Source organism: Neophocaena asiaeorientalis, unplaced genomic scaffold (assembly GCF_003031525.2).
Source record: "Neophocaena asiaeorientalis asiaeorientalis breed wild unplaced genomic scaffold, Neophocaena_asiaeorientalis_V1.1 scaffold21, whole genome shotgun sequence".
NCBI lineage: Eukaryota > Metazoa > Chordata > Mammalia > Artiodactyla > Phocoenidae > Neophocaena > Neophocaena asiaeorientalis.
Window position 1 is genome coordinate 2,558,802 of NW_020174053.1, and position 16,096 is coordinate 2,574,897.

Below are 16,096 nucleotides of genomic sequence, written 5' to 3' on the forward strand. Positions count from 1 at the left end.
ATGATTGTCCTGGTTGGGAAAGGATACATTTACTAAGACACTCACATGGCAACTTCTCAGGCCTTAAGTCACACCCTAATGCGCCCTCATCTGGAGTTAGCACCTGGCAACCAGCCTGACGATATATATGGATGAATCTAGAAGCCGATGTGGATGGGGCTTTCTGAGAGAGCAATCCAGGCCCTCCCCTAGCTCTATGGGCCCTGCTGCCAGACCCTGAGAGACCCCGGCTAGTCGGGCCATTTCCTGGACCACGGTCTCTAAAGAGCGTGAAAGCATCATCAAAAACGTGATAAGATGGAGAAAACTTCTCTGAAGAAGAGTATTCTATGAACTTATTAGAAATGTTTTGATAAACTTCTTGCCCTCAAAGGGCAAGCTTGATCAACAAAAACACTTGCTAAACTGTCTTTTTTATTTTTTTAAAATTTATTTATTTTTGGCTGCATGGGGTCTTTGTTGCTACGCACGGGCTTTCTCTAGTTGTGGTGAGCGGGGGCTACCCTTCATTGCGGTGCGTGGGCTGCTCATTGCAGTGGCTTCTCTTGTTGCAGAGCATGGGCTCTAGGCACATGGGCTTCAGTAGTTGCAGAACGTGGGCTTGGTATATGTGGCTCATGGGCTCTAGAGAGCAGGCTCAGTAGTTGTGGCACAAAGGCTTAGTTGCTCTGCGGCATGTGGGATATTCCTGGAGCAGGGCTTGAACCCATGTCCCCTGCATTGGCAGGCAGATTCTTAACCACTGCGCCACCAGAGAAGCCCGCTAAACTGTCTTTTAAGGAGGGTGGGTCTAATTAACATGGGAGTCTTGTTTTAAGGATGAGGGTACTGTGTGTGGTGCGAGAGCAATTACTCAGGGAGATGAGAGCTGGAGAGGATTTCCTCCTTCTCTGCTTCTGCCCCTCTCAAGCGTAGTCTCCTTTAAAGCCTCGGGTTTCCGTGTCCACAGCCCTCCTTCTCCAATGGTGGTTAGAGGGGCAAATTGCTTTTATTAAAAAGGTCAACTCCTGTTCTTCCCCACCCTTCTGGGAGCTTCCCCTCTGCCAGTTCTCAGTTCAGGGCTCATAACGGCAGGCTGCCACTCCTGCCTGGTCTCAGCCCTCTCTTGCCACCTGCAGGCCACTCCCTGGCTCCTGCCGTCATTCCCACGAGCACAGTCATGGCTCCATGCCCCTTGAGGACTGGACTTTACCCTCCAGCACTTTGATTTTGGTGATACTCTCCCTTCCTGGAGTTTTGAACTTTGGATTCTTACCCAGTTTGATGCTATGGCTACTCTTTGGGTTTTGGGGAGGTCCCTGCATCCTCAGAGGCGAGGATTCTGCCCTAGTTTCTGATCATGGAACCCCTTCTCCATCAGTGCCCTGGGCACCCTCATGCATACGAAGAGGAGATTGCGTGGCCAAGCATTCACGACATAACCCACTGTGGATCCTGTTGGGCCTCATACTTTGTACTGGGCTGTGCAGATCTGAGCCTGGGGAAAAAACGTGGGCTGAGAAGCAAGGCCTCTTTATGGGTGGGGAGGTCTTTTTAAACCCACCGGCAAGGGTTGCCTTTTATTGAGAACAGCACCTCCACGTTTGAGTCCCAAGGCCACCCTGTGAAGATGTAATTCCTACTAAAGAGCACCTACTATCGTCGGTTCTTGTTCTTTGCAGTCTCGGGGTCTGTAAAGTCTCCACGATGCCGAACTAGCGAGTGATGAACTGCGGTTCCTGCGCAAGTACCGGGTTAGCTTCCTCCCAGCCTCTGGTCACCACGCTGTTGTCAGCCATTCAATACACACCCTTGTTTTCTGTGTGTTTCTAAAGACACCTTAATTAATATAGTTTTTGATTCACTAATGCTGAACTCACGGCCAACAGCACGATCACTCACGCTCAGCGGAGCTCGTCTGATGTGGGGACTTTCTCCGTGAGGCACGCTCAGCCTCCTGGCTCGCGGGAGCCTAGATGGCACTTCAGCACGAGGCTCAGTGCCATTTGAACAGTGACACCACACGCACACACACACACGGGCAAAAGCACAAAAATATGAAAAATGTGGCACTAAATAGACCGTGAAAGGGACATTTGTTCCTAGTATGAGCTCAGCACGGACGCCAAGCCTCTCCTGGTGCCGCCTCAGCCGGGACTGTGTGTGCTAGCTCACTCAGATCTGTCACTGCTCCCTGCGTGCGTGTCCGGGCATGGCTGTGGATGTGCCACGAGTCTCAATTTGGAGACGGCAGAAAAATTCAGCAAGTAGGAAAATTTGAAAATGCGGAATCTGCAAATAGTGAGGATTGACTTGCAGTGCCAGGCACTGCCCTGGGAGGTGAGGCTGGGGTAGCCCGTGTCCTGCAGATATCTTGGAGGGTCTGCATTTGACCTTCCTTCTTGGCCCACCAGAATCTGATGGCTTGAAGGGAGTTTTCTGGCTGTACGGTCCGTGTGTTCCAAATGAAACATCTCCTGGGGTTCAGTTAATTGGCAGATGGAGGTGACCTTCAGTGGGAATCACCTGAATATTTAAGGTGCAGAATATCCGTGGCAGCTCTGTTTGTACTGTACAAAGAACAGTCCCTTGTAATTTGGTTCTTTTTCAAGAGTTGCTAATAATTTTGCACTCAATTTCCATTTAAATGGAAACATTAACCTCTGGAGCCTGGAGACGAGCCTAGAAGGGGTGCGTAAGTATGGCTCTTATCTCCATGGCTCAGGGCGGCCCGGGAGTCAATCCAAAGAGACTACTAAATCACATTCCTCAGCTGATGAGGGGCTGACTCCTGCTCTGAAAGGCCCTTCCCCTCTCTTCCAGAAAGTCCACTCTCTCATTTACTCACCTGCTGCACGGTGAGGAAGTTCTCCCTTAAGTCTACCCTAAAGTTTTCCCGCTGGAACATAAGACTTCTTTTTTCCTGGACCAGCTCAGGGCAGACAATGGAAATCCACTTCCTAAGCTGACAGTGAAGTGCCTAAAAAACTGAGCAAGAGACCCAGGGGGAGGCTGGAACAAAGCCCAGGTGTCATCGAAAATAGCGTTTTATCATTCAGCAACTAGAAGAAGCCTTGGAATACTATGTGAGTCACAAAACATTTTCATATGTATTCTTTCACTTTATTCTTATACTTCCTCTGTGAAAAAGGTACTCTACTTACCTATTTCTTCAGAATAAGGAAGTGGGAAGTATAGTTACCCCAGATCAGCTAGTAATTGGCAGGGCTGGGACCCCAGATCTTCTGGCCTCCACTCACAATGATTAGGAAGTGCTGGGAGCAGCTCTGCTTCTGTATCAAGAAATTAATGATAATAACAATGACGTTATTGTAACAATGATGGTCATCAGTAACCATGACAATAACGATGATGATTATGACGTAACCTAGAATTCAGTCACTGGACACCCCTAAATCCTCCAACTTCTTCCTTTAAGATTTCAGTAAACTTGGCCTTCACTGGCCTTTCACATAAGACAGAGAACCCAGTGCCCCAACCAGTCTCTGTCCTGGGTAGGCTGTACCTTCAGGCCCTGAATTACTTCTAAATCCTTGTTTCTCACCTCGTGTCTAGCACTGGGTCTCACTTTTCTGTAGATGTTTTTCCCACATATGGAGAAGACAAGCTGAGGTGCACAGCTGTGGAGGGACACCTGTCTGCCGCGTTCAGTGGGCAGCTGTGCCCTGTTGAGAAAGGGTAGAGGGTGGAAATCCAGCTGCGCACCATTTGCCGAGTCAGGAACCCTGAGGTACTCTGTCCAACCAGAGAAAGTTCACTTATTTACCTGACTGAAGGGAATGTCTTCTTCTAATCTGCAGAGAGACACCCTGTGGTCTGGAGCTGACCCTCAGGAATACATCCAAGGTCACACAGCTAGAAAGTAGAGTGGTCAGGGTGGAAATCCAGGCCAACTTCCACCACCTGGCCCAGCGCGCTTTCCTCCCGGCCCATACCTAGTTCCTGGGATGGGAGAGGAAGATGGGTGGGGAAGACAGGAGATAGCAGGAGGGGAAAAGGAGGAGGGGCAGGACTGCCCTCACACTCCCTGGGGAAGTGCAGCCTCCCTGGTCCCAACTTCCCAAGCCCCCTCCTCAGCTTCTTTCCCTTCTGTTTCCAACAATGAAGTGACCTCTTTGGTCAGTTTCCCTGCTCTTAGGGGGAATGCTTTTCTCTTCCCTGTCATTTACTGTCCGCTTTCTAAAAATAGTAACAATTAGAGAAGTCTGCCCATCATTCCTGTTTTCTTTCCCTTGCCTAAATTTAAATTCCATTGGTTTTATCCCCTGTAATTTTTGAGCTGAAGGGGCCTCTGCAGGCTGTGAGTGACTGTGGAAATGTGCACGTGTGCACGTGCGTATGTGTGTGTGCGTGTGTGCATATATGTGTGTGCATGTGTGTATGTGTGTGCATGTATGTCGGGGTTTTTGAGATCAGTAGAAGGCAGAAAGGAGTGTGGACCAGTTATCTGTTGTTGTGCACTGGTTGCCTCTCGCAGCACCCCTAACACGCAGGGATCCCTCATGGATGCTGGTGACGGGTGAGATACTTTCCATTTGCTCTCCAGATTCTCCCCCTAGCTCTCTGAGCTGCTCTCACCCCCTGGGGCCGACCTGATGGACAGCATCAATGTGCTCCTTGCCCTCTAGCTTTCCTTTGAGTTTGGCCATATGGGAGCTCCAGTGGTTGATGGGAGGGAAAGGAGAGCGTAAGGTCAGAGCATTTATCACTGGCCTCTTTCCCGCAGGGTTGTCTTGGGCTGGCCACGTTCCTAGACCACTGCCTGTATCAAGGCAGCCCTCTCTGCTGGTTTGTTCCTTCTAGGTTATGGGCGCTGCCCCTTCCCTTATTCCTTGGGGTTACTGCGTTCTCTCTTTCTTCTGTGTCCTGCCTACATGTTTGTAGATAGTCTTTTGTTAAACCCTCCTTGAATCTTCCTGATTTGAGTGTGCTCTGCGTTTTCTATTGGGATCCTAACTGATCTAGAGGCTCTTTTGGTGATGGCCACTGGCTAGCTGCCTTTGTAATCCATGCGGTGCTCTCCATTTGTCTCTGTCCCTCTGTGTCTGTGTCTGGCCCCAGTCTCCATGGAGGGGGAAGCTGGGTGATGAGCTTTGTCGTTTCTCCAACTGAGCTGTTTGCTGCAGGTGTGCTTCTCTCTGCCCAGGGGAGCTGCTACTCTGCTCCCCTGGAAGGAAGAAAGGACGGTGCCATCTCTCTGCTGCCTGTTTTCAATATTCCTCCCTCGTTGTTCCTAAAGAGTACCCCCTGCTGGCCAGGAGGAAGATTTAGCCGATTTTTACTGAGGAATGGGGGGCTGTAACCCTCGTTCGTTGCCCCTCCCCACACTTGGGGCTAAGCCTTGCAGCTGAACTCTTGATGACGTCATCCATCCTCCATACGGATGCTCTTGGGCTATGGGTGGATTTCCAGCTCGGGCCATGATATTTCTCCCTCCCCGCCATTTTCTTTTAATCTTTTCTTCCTCTGGCGTCCTGGCTCCACCTCTTTTTCCCTGGACATTTCCCCCATTTTACAGAGAAAATAAAGCCCGTGTGAATTCGGCACTTCCTTTCCCTGGTGGGGTTTAAGTCTTGGGTGACCATGCAGCTGGATAGCTGTGTTCTTTGGCCTGTTTTCTGCAGGCTGCCTGTGGTGGACTGTGGCCTCAGTGAATGCTGGCTCCACAGGGGTGGGTGGGGAGGAAAGGGTGAATTCTTGTTCCATGAATGGGGATCAAGGGGGTGGTGGCAGGGGTTAGGGGCAAGACCCATTTGGAACAATGGTTTGTTTTGCCTCTAATGTCCTAATTCATAGAGGTTAATTTCCTTCCAACAACACTCATTTCTTTTTAGCAACTTAATTTCATCTCTATTTCTTGTGGAAAATTTCCCCCCCCTATTCTAGACTAGTTGCAAAGCTCTTTTATATTCAATGATAATTAAGGGTATTGTTCTCAGACGCCTTCTTCCAAATCTTAGGGTGGAGAAGTCCATATTACCCCACTGTAAGAGCCAAAGGGCAGAGGGGCTCTGAGGTGGAAACCCCCCTGTGATGGTCAACTTGGCTGGGCTCCGGTGCTCTGTTGTTTAGTCAAATACCAGTCTAGATGTTGCTGTGAAGGTAGTTTTTAGATGTGATTAACATTAAAATCAGTAGACTTTGAGTGAAGCAGATGACCCCCATAATGTGGGTGGGTCTTATCTGATCAACTGAAGGCCTTAAGAGCAAAGACTGAGGTTTCCAGAAGTAGAAGAAATTGGACCTCAAGACTGCAACATAGAAACCCTGGATGAGTTTCCAGTCTGCTACCCTGAGGAATCTGGACTCGAGCTGCCACACCAGCTCTTACCTGAATCTGAAAGCTGCCAAACAACTCTACAAATTTTGGACTTTGCAGACCCTTCTTCCCTGTCGTGTGAGCCAATTCCTTAAAAGAAACCAATCTCTCTCTCTCTCTCTCTCTCTCTCTCTCTCTCTCTCTCTCTCTCTCTCTCTCTCTATATATATATATATATATATAGGCTCTCTCTATATAGAGCGAGAGGTAGGAGATACATCTTCCTCCACAGGATGTCTTTGGGAAGGGGGTAATGTGAGTTGGGTGTGCACGACTGGATTCATTACAAAACTTCCCTCCTAAAACTGCAAAACTGGTCACCTAAGGAACTTGGAATGCCTGGAGGGCAGAACCACACCCTACACTGACTGTCAGGGGTCCCCAGATTAGGGTGGGTGATGGACCTGGGGTGAAAGAGGACAAGAGCAACAGAGACTGGGGAAAGCTTCTGCAGCTGGCTGGAGGCTCAGAGTGGGTGCAGAGCAGAGTTCTCGGTGCTCCTGGATTTGCTGTCCAGCCCCTGATCCCTGGCCCCACTTCTCAAAAAAGTCCTGGGGAAAATGGAGAGGGAGCATTGGAGAGGGCTCAGGCAGTCTGGGCTGCAGACCCAGGGCTCGCTCTGCAGTAACTAACCCTGGGGTCTTTTCCGCTGCTTGCTGCTTATGGATACCTCGGCTGGGTCACTTAACTTTTTAGGTTTCCTTTTCCTTTTCTGTAGGTAGGGTGAGAGTGACTTGAGATTGCATCTAAACTATAGGCATGCAGTGTATGTTAATTCTACTTTTTTTCCCCTTTCCTGGGAACAGAGTGGAACATTAATATCATAATTGACTTCAAATAAGTTGTTCCCTTGTGTACACTGTAAAAGTTAAGCATCAGTAAATGTTAAATGAATGCACGAAGGAAAGAATGAATGAGCAAGAAGGGACCTTTAAATCTTGTAGCTGGGAACTTAGAAAGATTTTTTTTTTAAGCAGTAGGATACTCTTAACAAACAAAGCTTACATGGGAGCCCAGTGTGTAAAACTAACAGAACCACATTGGCTCTGATTGCAGCGGGTGGGAGGGTGCGCGGCCCTGGGTACTTCTGGCCCTGTTTCTCTTTCACAGCTTTGTCTAGCTCCCCACCCTCTGTGGCCTTGGGCAGTGATTACTAGTAGGTAGATTCCGACGGGTTCTGCAGAGGGGGAGCCCTGATTTGTAGCATTTTCAGATTTCCATGGTGTAAATACTTGCACTGATTTCAAGCTACCCGTGTGATGGCACTGGATGTGAAGTTGGGAGCATTGCTCAGAAGCACATCATTGTGTAGCATTTTCACCATAAACATAAAAATGATGTAAACAACCTCAAGAACAAAGATAATAATATGATGTGATAAAATAATTGAGTGATAAATTCCGAATATTTATTACCTTTGCTTGAAATAGAATTATAAGTTTGTACACCTGTGATTTAATGTTAATAATGGCTTCATTTAACAACATGCTAACAAAATTTCATAGAACTTAGCAATCCATGTTAGAAGCCAGTACCAGCTGGCTCCATCACACCACTCCTTCTAGGGCACCTGTTTTGAAGTCTAGGGTTCCAAAGGACATAGTTTGAACAACAGATGTACACTCCCTAGTTTTACAGGATGAGGAAAATGAGAGGCTATGACCTTCCCAGGGTCATAGAACCAGAAACAGCACATTTTCCCTTAGAGTTAGATATTGTCCTCTTCCCTGCGGTAGAGAATCTGCTGTCTTCTCCCTCCTAGACATGCAGCTACACTGCATCCCACAGCTCCCTTTGCATCTGCGTAATCCATGGGATTGACTTCGGTGGATGGAATATGAGTGTAAATGATGTGTGCCGATTCTAGACCTTCTTACCATAACACACTCAGTGTAATCCTCTATGGTCTCTACCCCTCCCCAACCGCATGGCAGAAGTGAATGGTATGGAGCTCTGGAAGATGGAGGAGTTGCATATTGGAAGAAGCCCAGATCTCTGAAAAACCGTTTGGCCAAGAGCCACCTAGGACAGATCCCCAACGAGGAATATCCACCCTAGATTTTGTGCAAATGAGAAATAAACTTTAACTGTGTTAAGCCACTCGGATTTGAGTTGTGTGTTGCAACTGCCAGTACTGCTTATGGGGACTAATACACCTTGGAAATAATCAATGCAAAACAGTCCTACTTAATTCATAAGATATGAATTTATAACTGAAAAGAAGTAGAGGATGAAAAACTCTGTGGACGGGAAGTGTAATGGTGGAACCCAGGAAAGCAATCTGGCAGACAGGTAAGTATGCAGGGTCTTGGCCATGATACGACTGCAAATATGGGTAATCATGACATTAACACTGGAGACTGCATTAGTCAAGACTCTTCGGGTGCAAGTAACAGGCAACAATTTGAGCCAGCTTAAACTATGAAAAGGGACATTTATTTTAAGTACACAGGAACATCTCGTGGAGGCCAAGGGCAGAAACATAGCTGGGCTTCGGAAGGGTCTGGAAATCACAAGGAACCTGTCGCTAGCCCCAGAAGCTCTCTTCATGTTTGCATTGTTGCAGACCATCTTCACCCGCTAAGTACCCTGCATGGCGAATGGAAGGTTCTCCGGACTCCCGGATTCACTGTTACGGGTCCAGCCAGCCACACAGACTGAACTGGCTCTCCCTTTGTCCTAATTCACACAGACCAACTAGGTCACTTTGGATCTTACCTCCAATGTCTACAGAGACTCTGACTAATGCAGTGAGGTCAGGTCTCCTCTGCGGTTGAATCTGCTTTGACCAGGAGGTGAAGCCATACTATATGAACACAGCTGCCAGGGACCTTCCCTCTTCACAGGGGGAGGTAATTCCCTGAGAAAGTGAGGTATTTGTGCCCAGCACCTGAAAACTTACTGCAAGGCGGAATGGCCCACAAGGAGAGGCTAGTTATGTGGGCACAGTTCTTCTTCCAAACTCACCAGCTAGGTGTCTCCCTGTTGGAAGAGTGAGAGATGGGGCAGGAAGGCCAGAGTGCTCCTGGGGGAGCTGAGATGGTTCCACCCCCTAAAATAAGGGACAGAGAGCGGCAGCCGCAGTGTCTGACCCAGAGTGAATCCTCGGTGTAGGTGGTCTCTTTCCCACCTTCCTCCCTCCCAACATTCTCTCCTACTCTCTCTCCTTCCTGTGTCACTGACAGGAACAGCACCAGATGGAGCCATATTGGAGCCTGAGGCAAAAGGGAAAAATAGTAATATTGGTCCTGTCTTTATTTTGTTCTTCATGGATTTCTTGCATTGATTCTGACGTTTAAAATATTGCATCAGCATTTTCTTTATCTTGATTACTGAGGATTTGGTAACTCTCTTTAATTTTGCATCTTAGGCACTCTTCTTACTCTCTTCACCCTGGTCTCAGCCCTGCTTGTCAGAGGTGTTTGAAGAGTAACCTGAGCTACATTTCCTTCCTCAGAAACCAGCCTTTCCTGACTCCCTGGGTTAAGGTTTAATTTAGTGTGGTTTTGAAAAACACTCCCCCAGTATCATGGAAAAGTTACCCAAGAAACTAGTAACAGAGGTTGCTTCTGGGGATGGGAAATGGAAATGAGGGGGGAGGATGGAAGGGAGATTTGCCTTAGAAAGTGTGCTTTTAAATTTTTAAGGAAAACCTTATTAAGATAAATATTTTTTCCTTATTATGAAAGCAATACTTGTTCACTGCAGAAAAGTTGGAAAATACGGGTAAAGCAGGAAACAGAAACTGTAAACGTTCAGAATCTCACCACCCAGCAATAATTCTGTTAAAATCTTAGTGTTTATCTTTTTCTACTCATCTAAGTAGAGATTACCAAAATGGTATGTTTTGTAAATAACATTTTGTGATTTTTTCCATTTAACATACTTAGTGAATCAATTTCTAAGTTAATAAGTATTTCCCTTCAATATTATTTTTAATGGTTGCCTAACACTCCATTTTTGAATGTGAACAATTTATTTGACCAATCCCTTTTTGCTGGACACTAAATCTATTTCCAAGTTTCCACGATTATAAACAGTGCCGAGAGGGACAACCTTGCTATGTGATCTCTTGGCATGTGCTGGTTACTTCCTTACTATGAATTCCTAGAACACAACTTGCTGGCTCCAAGAGAACGCAGTCACTTCAAGAGTTTTTCGGTACAGACTGACAAGCTACCCTCTAAAAAGCCTGTACGGGGTTTGTACTCCTACAATGTGTATGAGTCTTAATGTTAACTTAAAACCTGAACCATTGGCGGCCTGAGCAGATTATGAAGTGAATCTATCTAAACCCATATGACCTGAATATGACTATAATACTCTCATCTTGCAGTAAGATCAGTCACACAATTAATGTCCAACCTGGACCAGAACACTGGAAGCAGCTTGGGTGAGGGGCTGAGATAAAGTCTGAAGCAAGAAGCCAGGAACCCAGAAATAGAGTTGCAAAGGACAAGGTGACCCCCTTTCTTTCTGTTGGTCACGGTAGCAGTGAACTCTGACTGGGAGAAGAATGAAGAGCACCTTCCTCATTTATCTCAACGCTCATCATCTTCCAAGAGGTTTCTACATTTCTACCTCTTTCTTCAAGTTTTAGACACTCAATTCCTTTAGCTCCTCCAAGGAGCATTTTAGACAAGGCAAATCATCAAGTGATAATATCCTCTTTTTAGAGGGGTTGGAAAAAGCATTTCTTTTCAAATTTGCTACCTGCTATTTCCCCACGTCTCAAATTTATACATTCCACAAATTACCATCATAATTATTGTCAGGAGAACTTCAAGAAGCCTTCTGCTGGTGAAGCTTCATTTCAGACTGGCTGCCCTTTCTTCTCACAGACTCCAGGATTCAGCCGGCTTTTTGTCCCTTCTCACAGCTGCCACAGCCTATTCTCCCTCTCAGGGTTTTCTTTCTTTAGTAGACAGTCTCTTTTAGAAATCTAATTATTGCTGTGATCATCTTACCTCGGGGGTTAAGAGGAACAAGTTGAAGAAGTTTCACTCTCTGAACTCTCTACATGGAGATCTCTACCATAGATATTTCCCCTCTTGGGAAAAGACAGAAGTCAAGGCCATTCCGCTGTCCAAGGGTCACATGGTAGCTCCCAAGGTATGAGCTGAAAGCAATTTTCTGTGGTCCATATGACTAACAGAAGCATGTTTTGGTTTATTGAACATCTCCAGAAGTCAAATAAGAGTCAGGGTTTGAGGAAGGGGTGGAGAGAAGGTCTGAGCTCTGGTCATGTCCTTGGGTGCTGGGGGTGGCATTGGACCCCTCCTGTCAGGATGAGGGTTTGAGATTCCATACTTCTCCTCTGGTTCTCATCAGCCTCTTCCGTCAGGTCTGTTGTGAGCCTAGATCTGTGAGTCTTTTATTTACCCAGGGGCTCAGAATAGACAAGGAGAACTGGGAGACTGGTGCCTTTTCTGTCTTTTCCTTTTGTCCATGCATGCGACTAATAGGCTTCTTTTCCATTTTTAATTGCCTCACGTTACAGAGTGTTTGAGTCAGATAAGCCCTTTGAGTGGACCGAGGAGAACAGAAATAGGCTATAAATGACTGAAGTTAGCCCACCAAAGTCATTCTCCAGCCCCCTCTAAGATTATTTCCTCAGTTTCAGTTTCTCACTTTAAGGGGTTTTAAAACACTGGTTAATGGAAAAAAAGAATTTGGGGAATAAAACCTACAAACATGTACCAGGTGTAAAGATTCGGCAATTTTCTGAAGTTCTGCTCTGTTATTCTTTGATCTGTGTAGAAATGTAAATGGATAGCCTGTTGTTTTCCAGAGCCCCTCCTTAGACTCCCTTCTCAGAGGACCCAGAGGAAGAAGCTCTATCTCCCTTTACCACTAAATCCTTGGCGGGGGGTAGCTTCTCAGAGCGCTCCCCCTTCCTAGGCCATGGGGTACGTCCCTTTCCTCTCTGAGAACTGGAGACACTTTGGGAAGAGCATCAGTTACACACGATTCTCAAGCTACAAAGGAGGAATGCGGGATGGGTGTCTTTTCCCAATATGTGGAAAAACTTAAGTTAATGGGTAGAATTTTCTCTACTTTAAATTTCATTCTCTTAAGCCTTTGACACCAGTTACTCCACTTATCTAAACTAGAATCTAGCATTAGATGGTTTCTGATATTGTGAAAATTTTATGTTGAGCTCTTTTTAAGTTTAATATGTCCATATTTCATGATGTTCCATAAAGAGCACCACAACTGATAGTTGTAAAGCCATAAAGGACAAGCTTGATCAACACTGGAATAGATCATACATGTGCTTCTTAAGTCAAATGGGACATTTACATCCTGGAAAGATGGTGGGTCCTTTTCCAGGTATGTATTTGTAAACATCTTCCATTTGCCTCTAAACAAAGCATAAGCAAACTTCAGCAGAGGTATGAGCCATTCAACACTCTGGCCTCTCTTCTCCTTGACTTTCTCATGTCCAGCCACGTTTTCCTCTATTCTTCCTCGGCCCACTCCCACTCCTATGACCATACTCTGGGCCTTGCATTTAACAGGAACTATACCGCTTCTCAAAGCTCAATTTCAAACACACCATTTTCCAATCCACCTCCTCTCACTCCATCTTTCTAGATACCTCCTTTATCATGAATCTTTGACTTCAAGGAGACCCTTAATCGTTTGACCACATTCATTTCCTATTTTCTATTAGTACCTGCCTAGCTTTACATCCTTTCTTGTCCAGCCTAGATTCTATGGTCCATCATCATAATTTCTTTACAAATACTCTCAACCCCTTTGGTCCTCTCTCCCTCCACTGAACTTGTCTTACAAAACTCCTTTACTGGACTTCTAAATACTGTGCCTTCTCTGTGCTCGCCCCCGAGCAGCTGACTAGTAATGGAGAAAGTCACAAAACAAACTGATTTTTAACTAAATTCATGATGATATATTTCAATTGGGCACCCATTGCTGCCTAGCAATCCTACACTGTCCCGGTAAACTTACTCTCCATTTCTGAAGATAATCATGTCACGCCTTTTCTTTTCTCTCCCAACAACCCATTCCCTTACTCCACACCCATTCTCAGTTGAAGACCTCAATCTTGTTGGGGAAAGAGAAACTACTGGATGTTAACTCCCTACTGAACCTGAAAATCCACCTGCATCAGCAACAACTTTCTCCTTCCCTCGTACTGCAATGGAGAAAATATCTCTTCCCTATTAAAGGCCAATTCCTCAGATATTTTGTTTCTGTCTTCCTTCACTCTTTCAAAGATTGTATTTCTTTGGTTATCTATCCTCTGTCTCTACTGCATCTTTATTTTCTCCCACTCTACCAAATCGTTCGTATCATGTAAGACATGTTCCCAACTTACAAAACATAAACATGATAATGACCTTCCTTCAGCCTACCAACCTGATTTTTGTTTGTTTGTCTGTCTTGGTTTTTGTTTGTTTTGTTTTGCTGGGGGGAGGAGTTGTTTGTTTCAGCCTCACACCTTATGTTTACTACTCAACCCTTTCCCATTTGGCTCCTCCACACTACTGAAACTCCTCTTCTCAAGGTCACCTGATGGTTTTGATGTGGCCACATTCATCTTCATCTTGAACTTCCAGCAGAATCTGGCACCGCTGATTACACCTCCGTCTTGAAACATGCAACTTTGTGAACGCTGTGATTTTTAGCTCCTAGTTTCCTTCCTACACCACTGTCCACTCCTTCTAGTTTCCTTTGCTGGATTCTCCTCTTCTGCTGGAATTCTCAATGCTGGACTTCCTTAAGGCTGGATCATGGATCCTCTCTCTTCATACCCTTTCTAGATGCTCTCATCCCCATGATTGTAAAATGCCACATATCTTCTGATAATTATCAAATTACCATATTTTTATCTCCAGCCCAGCCCTATCATCTGAACTCTAGACTTGCATATCCAAATCCCTACTTCCCGTATTCTCCCAAATGCCCCACTCACATCTCACAGTTAACATGTCTAAAAGAACTCTTCACTTCCACCTCATCACTCAAACTTGCTTTCAACCTGTCTTCTCCATCTCAGTATATGTCACTGCCACCCATCCAATTACCTGAAGTAGAATTCTGGAAATCTTTCTTGAGTCTTTCCCTACTCTAACCCCCATCTACCCAATACAATGACAAATTCTGCCAATTATACCTCCAATATATATTCCGCATTCATTTACCTCTTTTACATTGCCTTCCCAATCCCCCTGTCATCACTTCCCAACAGAATTATTGAATTACCATTCTAATTAGGCTTCCTGTTTCAACTTTACCCTCTTTAGTCCCCCCAAAGCAACAAGAATGACTTTTATAAAATATATTTTAGATCACGCCTTCTACCTGTGTAATACCATTCGATACATTGCACTGGGACTAAATCCAAACTCTTTTCCTTGGCTAAGCCATCCCTATGCAATCTGCCCCACCTCCCATTCTGTTCATTCTAGCAAATCTGGCTTCATTTAAACATTCTGCCAAGCCTCCCTCCTCTGGTGCGGCCAGCTGCCCCAGACTGTGAGCCTCAAATGATCTCCATGGTCTCTTCACATAGCTGCTTTCTTCTCATCTTTCCAATGAAACCTCCTCACAGAGGTCTTCTTCAGCTGCGGTATCTAAGGAACATGCCCACTTTCCTGCTCATTATCTACCTTAGTCCTTTATTTCTTTACTTCGTTGTACTTAGCATAATGCAGATAGGTTTTTTTGTTGTTTGTTTATTTTCTATAATCTTTACTAGAATTTAAATTCTGAGGGCAGGAATCTTGTCTTCTCTTCTCTGTTTCTCATCATGCCCCTCTGCCTGGTACAGTGCCTGACTTTTAGAAACACTGTAGAATGCATGGATGAATAAACAACGAATGTTACATAAAGATACATACTGTAGTTTTTCTTCCCTCTTTGTTTCCTGGTGCGCGAGGAGAGGGGATTAAGAGCGCTGCTTAAAGGAGCTCCAGAGATGGGCGTGAGCCACGGCTATCGGCGTGGACCCCAGAGACGGGCATGAGACCATAAGGCTGCTGCTGCCGCCACCAAGAAGCCTGTGTGCAAGCATAGGGCACTGTCCACACCTCCCCTCCCGGGAGCTTGTGTAGCCCGCCACTGCCAGGGTCCCGGGATCCAGGGACAACTTCCCCGGGAGAATGCACGGCGCACCTCAGGCTGGTGCAACGTCACACTGGCCTCTGCCGCCGCAGGCTCACCCCGCATCGTGCCCCTACCTCCCACGGGAGAATGCATGGCGCACCTCAGGCTGGTGCAACGTCACACTGGCCTCTGCCGCCGCAGGCTCACCCCGCATCGTGCCCCTACCTCCCCTCGGCCTGAGTGAGCCAGAGTCCCCGAAGCAGCTGCTCCTTTAACCCCGTCCTGCCTGAGCGAAGAACAGACGTCCTCAGGCGACCTACACGCAGATGCCAGGCCAAATCCAAAGCTGAACCCTGGGAGCTGTGCGAACAAAGAAGAGAAAGGGAAATCTCCCCAAGCAGCCTCAGGAGCAGTGGATTAAATCTGCACAATCAACTTGATGTACCCTGAATCTGTGGAATACCTGAATAGACAACAAATCATCCCAAATTGAGGAGGTGGACTTTGAGAGCAAGATTTATTATTTTTTCCTCTTTTTGTGAGTGTGTATGTGTATGCTTCTGTGTGAGATTTTGCCTGTACAGCTTTGCTTTCACCGTTTGTCCTAGGGTTCTATCCGTCCATTTTGTTTTACTTTAAAAATTTTTTTCTTAATAATTATTTTTTATTTTAATAATTTTATTTTACCTTACTTTATTTTATTTT